The sequence below is a fragment of the Notolepis coatsorum genome, assembly GCF_963971535.1.
Source record: "Notolepis coatsorum genome assembly, chromosome: 2".
In the NCBI taxonomy this organism is placed as follows: Eukaryota; Metazoa; Chordata; class Actinopteri; order Aulopiformes; family Paralepididae; genus Notolepis; species Notolepis coatsorum.
This window is the reverse complement of record NC_140166.1, coordinates 22,868,661-22,883,688: the sequence shown is the minus strand read 5'-3', so window position 1 is coordinate 22,883,688 and position 15,028 is coordinate 22,868,661. Positions and strand designations below refer to the sequence as shown.

The 15,028-nt window shown below is 42.7% G+C and overlaps 1 protein-coding gene across 2 annotated transcripts in view; it reads left to right on the top strand.

Moving 5' to 3' along the window:
- The window catches only part of arid3c (AT rich interactive domain 3C (BRIGHT-like)), a 211,705-nt gene that overhangs the window by 175,617 nt on the left and 21,060 nt on the right, over positions 1-15,028 (top strand). The gene's annotated exons all lie outside the window — the stretch shown is intronic.

Sequence of the window (15,028 nt, the reverse complement as noted above, 5' to 3'; positions counted from 1 at the left end):
TCAACAAATAATATGGGATGGGCGACTTTGCTAAACACAACTTTTCCATGACCTTAGTTTATGTTAGTGATGTTCATAGACATTGAAGTAAAACTGACTAATATGAGTTATGATGAATTACAAAAGTAGCAAAAAGTGTGTTTTTCCTGCTTCAAGTCAAAATTGTACATTATATAAACATACCTGAACTTCTATGTCCAATTACATTCTGGATTGGGTCTTTAATTGTGTAGAACACATGGGTGCAGTTAGCGTCTCAGAGCCGCTTCCCTCTAAAGACACATGAGAACGGGTGCAGTTAGCGTCTCAGAGCCGCTTCCCTCTAAAGACACATGAGAACGGGTGCAGTTAGCGTCTCAGAGCCGCTTCCCTCTAAAGACACATGAGAACGGGTGCAGTTAGCGTCTCAGAGCCGCTTCCCTCTAAAGACACATGAGAACGGGTGCAGTTAGCGTCTCAGAGCCGCTTCCCTCTAAAGACACATGAGAACGGGTGCAGTTAGCGCCTCAGAGCCGCTTCCCTCTAAAGACACATGAGAACGGGTGCAGTTAGCGTCTCAGAGCCGCTTCCCTCTAAAGACACATGAGAACGGGTGCAGTTAGCGTCTCAGAGCCGCTTCCCTCTAAAGACACATGAGAACGGGTGCAGTTAGCGTCTCAGAGCCGCTTTCATCTAAAGACACATGAGAACGGGTGCAGTTAGCGTCTCAGAGCTGCTTCCCTCTAAAGACACATGAGAACGGGTGCAGTTAGCGTCTCAGAGCCGCTTCCCTCTAAAGACACATGAGAACGGGTGCAGTTAGCGTCTCAGAGCCGCTTCCCTCTAAAGACACATGAGAACGGGTGCAGTTAGCGTCTCAGAGCCGCTTCCCTCTAAAGACACATGAGAACGGGTGCAGTTAGCGTCTCAGAGCCGCTTCCCTCTAAAGACACATGAGAACGGGTGCAGTTAGCGTCTCAGAGCCGCTTCCCTCTAAAGACACATGAGAACGGGTGCAGTTAGCGTCTCAGAGCCGCTTCCCTCTAAAGACACATGAGAACGGGTGCAGTTAGCGTCTCAGAGCCGCTTCCCTCTAAAGACACATGAGAACGGGTGCAGTTAGCGTCTCAGAGCCGCTTCCCTCTAAAGACACATGAGAACGGGTGCAGTTAGCGTCTCAGAGCCGCTTCCCTCTAAGACATGTCTATTGCCTTGTGATTCGTTTCAAGCGAATATTGACAGAAACATCTCAAGCGTCCGATAGCGGCCCATCAACACGTCTCCTCAGCACTAATCCTTTTTTATCGCTCCTACAGGGAGAGGACGTCTATAGTGAGAGACGTACAGTCGTAAATCATAAAAAAATAAAAACCTTGTTTCACTGTGATAGTGACAAACATTTCGGGGAGGGGGGGCTGGCTATCACCTGAAGTGCGTCAGTTGTACATTTTACGTCTGCTGTGTATTCGATGATTGGAGAATGCAGTAGAATGAGCAGATATAGCAGAGTATCAGAATAAAGTTACAGAGAGGGACTTTCATCTGAGTATCTCTCTCTCTCACTCTCTCTCTCACTCTCTCTCTCTCTCTCTCTCTCTCACTCTCTCTCACTCTCACTCTCTCTCTCTCTCTCTCTCTCTCTCTCACTCTCTCTCTCTCTCTCTCACTCTCACTCTCACTCTCACTCTCTCTCTCTCTCTCTCTCTCTCTCTCTCTCTCTCTCTCTCTCTCTCTCTAATGGTTTAGAAAGTGATTGTGACACACATTATTACAGAGCAGTATGCTCCTTCTTATAGATCTGTTCTATTGTTATGTGGCCATTGATTCTCTGGCAGCCCAGGGTCATTTTATCTACATCCAGGGATGCCATAATGAACTAAATCATATTCATTTGTGTTGGTAAACGACTTCACCCTGTAATCATATGTACTTATTTTTATCTGCCAGGCTGCAGTAAGAGTGTTTTTTATCTGGTTCAGGCCAACAGGAGATGTGTGTGTAGGATGTCTTGCTGAGCAGAGTGGATGTGGGATAGACGTGTTAACAACCACAATCATCATCACGCTGTACAAAACCTACCTTGTAATACTTCATATTATTATTATTATTAGTAGTATTATTATTATGTGACATTATTATTATTATGTTACATTAGTACTACTATTATTAGTAGTATTATTATTAGTAGTAGTAGTAGTTGTAGGAGCCATTATGATGGTGGCATATTATTTATTATTATTTGTAATATTATTATTGGACACCTGGTGGTGGGTTTTAGATTAGACAGCACTGGGCATGTATTTAGGGGGTCACAGGTGCTGTAATTAGTTAGGACACAGGTAGTGAGGAGCACACCGTTCTTACTTGAATCTAACGGCAAATTTGACTTTCCATGTCCTGTTTTCTCTTGCCCGTTACTTCACAGGCATGGTAGGGACTGTGATCTTACACAGTAGACACAGCAAAGATGGATGTCCAGTCGTGATTCCAGGTTTAGGTGTATTTATTGCTGAAGTTGCAGTTGTACATTCAATTGATGCCAGTGTGGGTTCTGTAGGGATTATATGGTATTCTGTATTTATTTGATATTTCTTTCTGCTTCCAGCAGCTCAGCAGCTCAGCAGCCAGAAGCAGAAAGAAATATCAAATAAAGTCCAGGCCAGTGTTGGGAAAGTTCACTTTCTACATGAACTAGTTCAGTTCACAGTTCACAATTTTTTAAATGAACTAGTTCAGTTCATAGTTCGTAATTTAAAATGTTTAACTAAAGTTCATGGTTTCAAAAATGAACTAATTTATAGTTTATAGTTCTTTTAATTGTTTATAGATTTTTTTTATAGATTTTTCACGTACAGTTACTTACATTACAAAAACACACATTGGGACAAGGGGGGGGGGGGGTCCTCCAGTTAATCTATGCCATCATCCACACCATAAGCAAGCAAAAACAAAAAGAAAAACAAGCAAAAAGGAAAGCAAACCAAGACAGGCACTGTACAGTATTGCACTTGCCTCGAGCCCATTCACATGTAGACATACATATATTTATTTTTTTCTATCCTAGGTCTGTCCATACAATGGGGCATTGGGCCTTTAGAAGGATCAGCAGGAAAAATTTCTAATAGTGGGGCCCACACCTCCTGAAAGGAAGCGTCGTTGCATCTATGCATTGCACAGAGTCTTTCATGGGGTAGCACACAGACGATCTCTCTATACCACATTTGTATAGAATAGATGGAGGCTTATCCTTAATCCAGTTTATCAGAATGCATTTCCGGGCTGAAAGTAGAAGTTTAGTTTGAAAATGTCACTTAACTCACGTGCCACTTGGCCCCAGAACCTGGATAAACACTTAGATTCCCAAAAGTAGTGATAGTAGGTACCCAGATCTGTTTGACATTTCGAACATAAAGGAGATATTGAACGGTCCATTTTGTTAGTTCTTTTTTCAATACGTTGCTGCGAGCTATTGTATTTGCAAATCTGGTATGTCATAAATGTATAGATGTAGCAGTACTGTCTATCTGTATGTCATGTATTTTCATATGTCCCTGATGTAAACAAGACAAAAGTATTTCTCTGGTTTGCATCCCTTTAACAATTGTGTGTATTGAGCTGTACTGTATTGTACCCATTCTGCAATCTGTTAATAAAGTTTTCAATCAATCAATCAATCAATCAATCAAGCTATTATTTGTAAAATTATTGAACCACAGACAGCAATCGGAATACTGGCATTTTCCAACGCTTTGCTGCTGCCCATTCAGTCCACACTATTAGCAGCTGCAGCTTTCATCTCTACAGTATATTTTCAAAAACATGAGGAAAAACTTTGCTTGAATTGTCTTTATTATGAAAACTAAAACAGGACGTTTGCATATTCTCAATGTGCCGTTTAAGGTTTGCTGTCGATGTCGATGTACGGACTTGCTTCTTCAAACCGGGTGGACAAAGTTTACAGACAAACGTTAGATTTTTCTGTCTGAGTCAGTACTGACTTTAACTCTTTTAAATGCTCATACCAGCGTTTCCGTTAGCCGGTAATTACCGGTATTTGACCGGCAAAATCTGTTGAAGTCCGACATATTTAATCTCTCCGGTCTTAATGTCTGGTGAAAATAAGTCTAAGCACAATTTGATTATTTGAATTGTATTAAAATAGGCTCAAATTAAATAGCCTATGCGATGAACGAAACAATCATTACATTTGTTTCATCGTTGCTTCTAATAATGACAACGACGTTGTCAGTGAGAGCTTAGTGCTGGGTGTGCAAACTTTTGTGAAGCTGCAGAGCCGGAGCAGCAGCAGCACAGTGCAGTACTCCAGCAGTACTCCAATTCAGCCATTTGCAATTCAATGTTGGGTGGGGGGCGCTGCTGTGCGGTCCCCAGAAAAGAGCCAATAACAGCTGAATCTGCTGCTCTGCATCGACATACTCTCGCAAATAAGTAATTGGGAGGTGGAGAGAGAGAGAGTCGTCACGCAAACCCACGATAATGTTGCCGTCTCTCTCTGCCAAATTTCTCAGTTCTTCGCTTGATATAATTAATACAAATGTCCAATATAACGGAATTCGTTAGCTCATAAAAATGTGATTATAACAGACTGTTGTTTATTAATGTCGGGCGACTGCCCACAGACACCTATTTGATTTAAAGTCGGCAGCAGCACGAGTCTCTGGACTTATTTTATTTGGAATATAATGACTTTATACGCAAAAGTAGCCTAGTTTTAAGTAAAAATATTATAAATCTACATGCCTTGATGATGTCATTCTTTTGTTTTGTTGTCATTCTTTTGCCTATCAATTGTTTTTAAGCTCAATAAACTCTGACCGGAATTTCTCTCATTTGACCGGTAGATTGAAATCTACCGGACACTGAGGCCGGCAACAATTTTTTCTAACGGAAACCCTGGCTCATACGCCGACGTCTAGAGGTAGAGTCTGAGTCTGAGCGAGTGCTGCTGCAGCTCTCGGCTTCTGCTAGCCGATTCCGCTGTTCCACTGTTGTTGTGAGGAGGAGTCTGATGACGTAGCCAGGGGGTGACAGGCGCGTTGCCAGATCGGGTAGTTTTCCGCATAATTTTGAAGCCTGTTTACGGTGTGTTTTAACTGGGTTTTCGGCTGAAAGGCATATGAAATCTGGCACACCTTTGAATGCCGTTATAATAGAGTGCTGAGAATGAACGCACTTTTGAACGCCGTTATACAGCGCTGAGAATGAGTGCGTTCTCAATTACGTTCATTTAGCGGATATACAGTACGTTCAGTTCACGTTCGCCCAAAATACGAACGCGTTCATGAACGATCATTCATTGAACGTGTTCAGGTACATCACTGGTCCAGGCCACAGCTAGAGGAAATGGTTTACTGGAGAGCTTTTTTTTTCCTCCGTTCTCCAAGAATCGCTCCTAATGACTCATTCCTGAACGGATTTTTATGAAATTTGGACATGTACTACATAATACTTCAGGCTCATAATTTTTTTTTGGGAAATACTATATTTGAGGACGATTTGCCCACCAGCGCAATGCGCCACATTGCCGACCTCTAGCGGCTCGGGTCTGCATTTTCTTTAATACAATATATATAGAATTAAAGCCAAATTTGTTGCCTGTCGATTGCCCTTTCAGGCGACAAAATCCGTTCAGCGGTTCTCGAGTTACATGCCAATATGTGAGGCATGCGCCAAAGTACACGGCAGAGCTTTTTCTTTTCGATTACCACCCCGACTCCCGGGGCACTAGCTCTGTCAATCATTTGGCGATCTCGGAAATTATTGGACAGAGTTGTAGCCAATGAGTGTGGCTTTCCAATGATACCCCAAGCAGGGATCTGCGAATCAGCGTTCTAGGTGAAAAGTCACGAGCAAAAACAGGAAGAGAAAAAACTGCTGAATGCATTTAAGTCATTGAGGAAATGGTTTACTGGAGAGCTTTTCTTTTCTCCACAGTTTACAAAAATCACTCTTATCACTCATTTCTGAACGGATTCTTATGATATTTGGACATGTACTACATAATACTTCAGGCTATGGACCCAGGGTGTTTTCCAGCTCATACCAATTTTTTGGGAAATACTATATTTGTATATTGCAACTACTACAGAAAAATGTGAGTAACAAGTTTTTCTACAACTCAGTTCAGACCTATGTTACTCTATTTCAGTAGCACTAAAAGTTATCTTTCTTTATTGTATAAGAAACTTCAGAATGTTATCTTTCAAAAGAGACCAGGCTTATGCATGTGTTATAAGTATAAAGTATAAAGATACGCTTTTCAAAAAAAGAATGCAGTCCTCAAGTTCAAGTTTAAAAATTGCCACTTTTCTGGGCGCCAGTTTTCCACAATGTTAATCTGATTTCTTGTTGATTCAAAGCTGGCGGTACTCACATTTTGACTAGGCTTGCCACGGTAGTCAGTGATACCAGTGTTACTTGGTGTTCAGGCTTGCCCACCACCCCCACCGGTGTATGTTTCTTTTCTTTATATGTATATATTTAATACGTTTTAATACTAAATGACAATGTGTTATCAATACTTAGTCAGACAACATTATATAGATCTTATAGATCTGTGCAGCAGAGTCGCAGTACAGAGTAGCTTATGTTTCACTTTCACTTTTAGAGTAGATTTAACTTCCTGTGAAGAAGAGAAAGAATGCTCTGTAGAGGCGACACGAGACGTTCTTTAAGATTTAAACCTGCAGCAACAGAAACCTGACTGGACAGGAGCTCAGAGGTCCAGAGCAGCAGCAGTATGTTACACGATGCAAGGCGGCAGCTACATTGATCCGTCAGATCGAAAAATGGCGGATGGCATTACTGTCCGTTGGTTTATTCAAAAATTAGACGTCAACTCTGTCTGTCCAACAAATGGATACTAGTCATTGAACATTTATTAAAAACAGATGTGGACAGACAGACACAGCAGATCAATATAGCCGCACAAATCAAAGTAAGCGCTCTACAGATATTGAGCCGTGTCACCGCTAATACTGGTGTTGTTATGAGTTAGGCAACGCTAAGCTGGACTGCCTCCTACAGCTCTCTGACCAGCCCTCCTGTTTCACTCCCAGGCAACATATGAAACGTTTGATTGAAATCGTCCTCTATCTGTCTCCATATCAACCATGTGGCAGGCTTACTAGCTTTGAAAGTGAATTTGGGCCCCCAGCTTTCCGGTCCCTACAGACTGGGCCTCAGTACTTGGGGTCACGACCCCACCGTGACCCCTGACCTCACCATCATTAATCATTGGCTGCCAAACCGTGCTCCTTCGTCACTGGATCCTCGGAGAGCACGGAGATGGCGGGGATCTCCTTACATATTAAGAAGCTGAGCCACTGCTCAAGTGGAGTAGTGTGGTGTATGTACACAGTAATGCATCCAGCCTTCTGTGGGGTACAGTTATCACTGTTCTATTTAAACACTTTTACGACTACTTCCGTTCTAGGGAACTTTATACTTTTACGTCACTACATTTGAAAGGACATATCCTACTTTTTACTCTTGCTATGTATAATCTTTTAACTGCAGTTATTACTTTGAAGAAAAAGGTTTCGTGTGACAGCTTGATGAACTTGTGTTTTCAAAGCACAAGCCTGCAGAGTCCAAGAGGCGGTAATCAGAGCGAGCATGGCGACCACTAGGACAATATTTAGAGGTCGATGGAGGATTGTACACTTCAAAACACTGAAATACAAGAACACTACCAGCATGCTATTCTACCTGGATGCTATTCTACCAGCGTGCTATTTTAACTGGTTGCTATTTTACCAGCATGTTATTCTACCAGCATGCTATTCTACCAGAGTGCTCTCCAGTCATGTCTGACGGTGTTCTGTGCTCTCCAGTCATGTCTGATGGTGTTCTGTGCTCTCCAGTCATGTCTGACGGTGTTCTGTGCTCTCCAGTCATGTCTGACGGTGTTCTGTGCTCTCCAGTCATGTCTGACGGTGTTCTGTGCTCTCCAGTCATGTCTGACGGTGTTCTGTGCTCTCCAGTCATGTCTGACAGTGTTCTGTGCTCTCCAGTCATGTCTGATGGTGTTCTGTGCTCTCCAGTCATGTCTGATGGTGTTCTGTGCTCTCCAGTCATGTCTGATGGTGTTCTGTGCTCTTCAGTCATGTCTGACGGTGTTCTGTGCTCTTCAGTCATGTCTGACGGTGTTCTGTGCTCTCCAGTCATGTCTGATGGTGTTCTGTGCTCTTCAGTCATGTCTGACGGTGTTCTGTGCTCTCCAGTCATGTCTGATGGTGTTCTGTGCTCTCCAGTCATGTCTGACGGTGTTCTGTGCTCTCCAGTCATGTCTGACGGTGTTCTGTGCTCTCTAGTCATGTCTGATGGTGTTCTGTGCTCTCCAGTCATGTCTGATGGTGTTCTGTGCTCTTCAGTCATGTCTGACGGTGTTCTGTGCTCTTCAGTCATGTCTGACGGTGTTCTGTGCTCTCCAGTCATGTCTGACGGTGTTCTGTGCTCTCCAGTCATGTCTGACGGGTTCTGTGCTCTCCAGTCATGTCTGACGGGTTCTGTGCTCTCCAGTCATGTCTGACGGTGTTCTGTGCTCTCCAGTCATGTCTGACGGTGTTCTGTGCTCTCCAGTCATGTCTGACGGGTTCTGTGCTCTCCAGTCATGTCTGACGGGTTCTGTGCTCTCCAGTCATGTCTGACGGTGTTCTGTGCTCTCCAGTCATGTCTGACGGGTTCTGTGCTCTTCAGTCATGTCTGACGGTGTTCTGTGCTCTCCAGTCATGTCTGATGGTGTTCTGTGCTCTTCAGTCATGTCTGATGGTGTTCTGTGCTCTCCAGTCATGTCTGACGGTGTTCTGTGCTCTCCAGTCATGTCTGACGGTGTTCTGTGCTCTTCAGTCATGTCTGACGTGTTCTGTGCTCTCCAGTCATGTCTGATGGTGTTCTGTGCTCTCCAGTCATGTCTGACGGTGTTCTGTGCTCTCCAGTCATGTCTGATGGTGTTCTGTGCTCTCCAGTCATGTCTGATGGTGTTCTGTGCTCTTCAGTCATGTCTGACGGTGTTCTGTGCTCTCCAGTCATGTCTGATGGTGTTCTGTGCTCTTCAGTCATGTCTGACGGTGTTCTGTGCTCTTCAGTCATGTCTGATGGTGTTCTGTGCTCTTCAGTCATGTCTGACGGTGTTCTGTGCTCTTCAGTCATGTCTGATGGTGTTCTGTGCTCTTCAGTCATGTCTGACGGTGTTCTGTGCTCTTCAGTCATGTCTGACGGGTGTTCTGTGCTCTCCAGTCATGTCTGATGGTGTTCTGTGCTCTTCAGTCATGGCCGTTCAAAAATGTAAAAGTGGAATACGGACCACTAGCCTAGCTTAAAACACCAGGAGAGGTGTTTTTGGCCAACAGCTAGGCTAGTGGTCCATATCTGTGTCCATTCATTTGTGCTAAGCTAGGCTAGCTTGCAGCCTGAGAGGAGAGGGAATTGGTATCCATCTTCTTGTCTGACTCTGGAGAAGACTGTAAGTGTGCTTCACATAACGCTGGCGTGTTCCTTTAATGGTTTACTGTAGATTAGAGTAAATAAGCAATTTTTTCCCCCATGAAAAGGTTACATCGAGCAGATTTAAACGTTCTTAGACTCCAGAGAACCAGATTCCCCACCTTGTCGATCACGTTCGGAGAAGACAACGTGTTATGTTGTCACACACAACAACGTCCAACTTCTATAGGTGTTGAGGAAAGAGCGTGACGCGGGTTTCGCACCGACAAGATCCATCTCCCTACTATTATGACTAGATACATGCGATTTGAGTTGTATGCACAGATGACCTTTAAGTCTGTTTATGGCATGGCACAGAGGGATCCATACTAGATGTCAAGAAGTACAGGGCGTTGCACCCATGTCATTTGCACACTGCGCAAGTGTCCTGAAGCCTGTTTATACAAAGGAGACGCGCGTGCGCATGTGTGTGTGTGTGATTTCCACCGTGACCGAGAGAGAGGGATCAATCCGGCCTGTCGTTCAGCTGGTGAACACAGGTGAAATAGTGATACTTCCTCTTTGAATTGTGTAGATAGAAAAGCACCTTTTGTGTTGGCGCCTCGTTCTTCTTGACAGAGACTCGTTTGAGCGCTCCAGTCAAAAAAACTAAAACGGACAAAGCGGTTGTTGGTCTCTTTTGTGTGGCGCTGATAAATATCCCGGTTGATTTACTGTTGGGCTGTGCCGGGGCGGTGGGTATTAATTGATTACCGTCCCTGAAAACTAACATCAGCACTTTCTCTCAAATAAGTCAACTTTTGTCCCCTCCCCCACCTAATTGCCTCAGAATACTAAGATGGAGGAGTAAAAAGCCTGTCTTCAAGAATGAGAGAGTCTTCGATCGCTGCAACACTAAATATCCCACCCTGTGTCTGTGTGTGTCCGTGGAGGTACAATACCTTGTGTTTTTTTTTTACCCCTTAAAGCTTCCTTCCTTCCTTTGAACCGTTTGAACCAGAGGCAACAGCATTTCAAAGCATGTTGTTGACTTGGAGCAGTGTGATGGTGTATGAGAACTGCATGCTGGGTACTTTTAGAACACTTCAGATCTCATTAAAGGACTTTACTTTAATCCAGGCTCTATTTAAACATTATCTAGCATGATGTTGACTAGTACTGAACCCAGGCTCTATTTAAACACTGTCTGGCATGATGTTGACTAGTACTGAACCCAGGCTCTATTTAAACACTGGCATGATGGCATGGCATGATACATGTCCTTTTCCAAAACAGGAAGCTCACAGTATAATCAGATGTGTCTTCATATGATCTACTGAGGAAATGGCTGCAAACCGTACGTCATATGAAACATCATAATGAGTTTTATAAGTGTTATCTATGTTACCCAGGTACATGCCCAACTGGCCTGTGAAAGTCATTATAACTTTTGATACAATGTACGGTTTGCAACCACTTCCTGTTTTGGAAAAGGACATGTGTTGTGGATTCTGAAGGATAAAACACTTGCACCCAGTGTCCATCACTGGACACTCACTCTCTCACACGCTCTCTCTTTTTCTTTCTTGCTTTCCGTCTCTCTCCCTGTCTCTCTCTCTCTCCCATCCTCTCTCTCTCTCGCTCGCCTTCTTCCAATCAGAGCACAGATGAGCACTCCCCCACCTGCACTTATTCACTCTCAAAAACTCTGCTACGAGGACTCCACTATGTCTAACGTCGGCACCATGTATACGAGCATCAGTGACATCATGTATACGAGCATCAGTGACATCATGTATACGAGCATCAGTGACATCATGTATACGAGCATCAGTGACATCATGTATACGAGCATCAGTGACATCATGTATACGAGCATCAGTGACATCATGTATACGAGCATCAATGACATCATGTATACGAGCATCAGTGACATCATGTATACGAGCATCAGTGACATCATGTATACGAGCATCAGTGACATCATGTATACGAGCATCAGTGACATCATGTATACGAGCATCAGTGACATCATGTATACGAGCATCAGTGACAGGGAGGTGCACAGGTACGGGCTATTGTTGCCCGGGCAACAGCCCATTTACTCTGATTGGCTGAATTGCCCCTCTGGAGAGCCTTTTTTTAAAAAAATATTTTACATAAATAAATTAACAAGCAGCTCCACTGCAAATACAGGGAGGGGCAAGAAGGCGCAGCGCCACTGCCGTGCCCCCTGGTGCCCCCACGGTTGAAAAACGTCATGCTAAAGTGCCCTTTTGAGTGTTGAAAACGAGAGGACGTGCCCCATTGGTGCCCTTCCAATGGTCTAAACTTGACCATGTTCCCCCACAGTTGAAAAACGTCATGCTAAAGTGCCCTTTTGAGTGGCGAAAATATTTTATACTTTAAGGAGGGGGGGGGTGCCCTTTTTCCAGGTTAGAGCAATAGCCCCTCCAAATGTCTGTGCATGTCCCTGCTCAGCGATGAGGAAAAGTTTGCAAATCACTTTCAATTTAAATATCAGTGTTTTAATGCCATATGAGCAGCTTAACAGCAGCCAACCACATTTACCTCAGCGATAACAGGCTTTACTCTTATCGTCTTGGAAGGCTCCCAAATTACAAACATGAGCGTTCAAAAGGAGTCAAGCTTTTAGGTTTTTAGGAGTACAAAAATTATAGAATAATAATCTAAATTAAAAAAGCCAAAAACTTAAGGATGTCACATTTTTACTGAAGCAGAAAGACACAAATAACTATACTTTCATAGATTATGGGGCATATTCACCAGTAATCACAATACCTGCATCATATTCACAAGTAATCACAATACCTGCATCATATTCACAAGTAATCACAATACCTGCATCATATTCACCAGTAATCACAATACCTGAACCGTCTTTTAGTTTTTTTCGGTTTCTGCTTGTTTCTGTGTAGATTATACAGTTTACTCATTTTTACTACTGTATATTGTAGCTATATTATGTATATTGTATATTCCTCTTTAGTCTTTACTTGCTTTCTTACTTACTTTTTTACTGTATGAAGCACACTCTCAGGGGCTCATACAGAACCAAGCATTTCACCGCGAAGTATGTGTATTTTATTGTGATATTTAATAAACAAACTTGAACTTGAACTTGAACTTGAGTTATTTTTTTAATTTTTTTTGCCTACCCAGAACCCCACTTTGGGTCGCGATCCGTAGTTTGAGAACCGCTACTCTAAGGGGTTATTGAGGTTCCTTAAAGCAGTAATTACACATTTCTTGTGTGTCAGGAGTTAATTGGTGCACGTGATCTTGATCCACCAAGCCTTGATTTAAAACCAGGTGTGTTCGTGGTGAGGCTTCTTTTTGCCAAGTAAAGACTATATTTTTGTAGAAATGCCTCTCTTTGTGTTTTAAAGCCTTTCGGTTCACAAGCTATGGCCAGCCTCGTCACATGGGGAGGCCCTCCATTCAGAAGTATATTCATAACAAATCTTATACAGGAACTCTGAAGTACCCCCCCCCCCTCTCCTCCTCTTCAATTAGAGAGCTGTACGGAGGAAGATAAACAGTGTGACGCTGCATTAATTGTTCACTCCATGGGTTAAAAGAGCTCCACCAATGAGGAGGCCGGATCCCATCCCATTATCGGCCGGCGGGCTGCAAAGCGAGCGCATCAGCGATGAAGCCGAGCATAAAGATGATTACTCCGCCGACACGACTCCAGGCGCCGCTCCAATTACTAACTTTCTCTTTTTTTCTTTTTTACCAACTGAGCGATTAAGCAGGAGACTCTGTAGGAAGTCGTTTTTTTTTCTCCACACCCCGCTCTGTTCACCATTGCTCATTGTCATAATGATCCATGGCCTGATCCGATTGGTTCTGCTGACAAAAGGCCTCCGTCTCTCTCTCTTTTATTCCTGATATCTCTTTCAGGGCATCGGGGGGGACGAATACATCACCCCCCCTCGGTATCGAAAGCACATAAATCTGCTTTTAAGAGGTCTTGTCCTGCTTTTGGATTCTGCCAGACAAAGGCTTTTGGGGGCTAGTCTCCTTATTTATCGTCTCCGTGCTCATTTGGTTCTCCATTGTGCATTACGAGAAATAATTGTTTTATGGATCACCTTGTGCCTTATGAACTAGAGGCCGCAGACAAAGCTAAAGGCAGAGGGTACAGACAGGGAATCTTTTGTGCTATAGTTTTGTTATTTGTGTGTGTGTGTGTGTGTGTGTGTGTGTGTGTGTGTGTGTGTGTGTGTGTGTGTGTGTGTGTGTGTGTGTGTGTGTGTGTGTGTGTGTGTGTGTGTGTGTGTGTGTGTGTGTGCGTGCATGCGTGTGCGCACTAATGGCTCTTGTCAGTGTATTTGTACTGCTGTACCTGCGAGTTTCACTGCAGTATATACTGGTATTTGTACTACTGACTCGCTTGTAATTACTACAGTATATACTGGTATTTGTACTCTTGACTGGCTTGTGGCTTGTATTACTACAATATACTGGTATTTGTACTGCTGACTGGCTTGTGTTAATAATACAGTATACTGTATTTGTACTGTTGACTGGCTCGTATTATTACAATATACTGGTATGTGTACTGCTGACTGGCTTGTATTACTACAGTATACTGTTACAGTATTTGTAAATGTAAGTTACTGTGTATTTCCCACCAGTCACAGTCTAAGTTGTGAGAAGCCTTCATTTAACTTCATCCATTATCCTTTAAACCTTTTTTAAAACCCATTAACCTTTCAAAGCTATATATATATATATATATATATATATATATATATATATATATATATATATATATATATATATATATATATATATATATATATATATATATATATATATATATATATATCTTTTATCAACGTACTTTCCTCACAATGCAACCTGATATATAGACAGTTTAGTGAGTTGTTGTTTTTTGGCAGCGCTACTTTAGATGTAAAGCCTGCATTGTGTTGTGAAGAAGCGTGCAGGTAAATCTTTAGTTTTAATAGTGTCTCTCCGCTCACGGCAGCAGGGCAGAATGAACCAGAATGAAGCCGTAATTACCAGGCTTAATTGATGTGTTTTTACCGCCCTAGACGATACTTCAGACCCCCCCTCTCACTGTACGGCGCGGGTGCCGTTGTTGGTGCTATATTTCTGCAGCTATCGATTGCTATTATGGTAAATCCGATGGGTACAATGGACCTCTATCAGCAAAATGCAGGTTAATTATCTCAGGGTCAACCACTCTCTAGAACGCCTCACAAAGAGCTCGCTCGTTCTCTCTCTTTATTGCCTTACATTAAATTGCAAGTACAAATTATTATCTAGGCTCTTTTATTCTGCTAATTAAGAGAATGTGCGGGGGATAAAACAAAGGGAGAGAATGTCTCATTTGCCAGGAATTGTCTTTTGTCAAAGATGGAAACAAGTTTATATATATACAGTATATATATATATATTATATTATATAAAGGTAGTTACTTTGGTTTTTATAATTGTGTTTTAGTGAGAACAGGGCTGGTCTTTTTTTTGTGTTTTTAATATTTGGCATCAATACACCAAAGAGAAATTCCTATCATTGACAATAAAGTCTTAATGGAGAAGCAGG